The sequence below is a fragment of the Trypanosoma cruzi genome (assembly GCF_000209065.1).
Source record: "Trypanosoma cruzi strain CL Brener chromosome Unknown tcruzi_1047053491777, whole genome shotgun sequence".
In the NCBI taxonomy this organism is placed as follows: domain Eukaryota; phylum Euglenozoa; class Kinetoplastea; order Trypanosomatida; family Trypanosomatidae; genus Trypanosoma; species Trypanosoma cruzi.
In genome coordinates, this window is record NW_890048.1 from 1 (window position 1) to 502 (window position 502).

A 502-nucleotide genomic window follows, 5' to 3' on the forward strand; every position below is an offset into this window, starting at 1 on the left:
GGTCGTACCGGCGACGCGCCACGCGATGTGCAACCGCGACGCCACGGGAGATGATGAAAACAGGGCGGAAAAAATTTAGGAAAAACGGCAAGAAGAAATTTTTAAAAGGAAAAAAAAAACACATGGAAAATGAGGCTCCGCGGGCCCCTTTCCGGATTTTGCCACGAAGCCTCCGGACGCTTCGCTTCCCCACATGTGGCGCGGGAACTGCGTCAGCAATTTTTCTTTTTTGCTGCGGCGCCCGCGCGCTCGAAAAGCCCACCCACCGCCCGCCTCGGCTCGGTGAAAAAGCGACTGGCGGCGCGCGGTGGCGGAAAGAAAAAAAAAAAGTGGGAAGGGTACGGCACCCCGGGTTCCAGCGCCATCACTGATCGCCGTACTAACGAGGCCTGTGGCCGCTTAACTTCACAAATCGGACGGGATGTGGTGCACTCGGCCAAGTATGGTCGTACCCGGCGACGCGCCACGCGATGTGCAACGCCGACGCCACGGGAGATGATGA

At 58.4% G+C, this 502-nt stretch overlaps 1 non-coding gene across 1 annotated transcript; it reads left to right on the forward strand.

Annotated features, from left to right (window-relative positions):
* Window positions 1–344: 344 nt before the first annotated feature.
* Tc00.1047053491777.10 lies at window positions 345–454 on the forward strand. Its single transcript, XR_008255036.1, has one exon. It is a non-coding gene; the product is annotated as a 5S ribosomal RNA (M5) (ribosomal RNA).
* The last annotated feature ends 48 nt before the right edge of the window (window positions 455–502 follow it).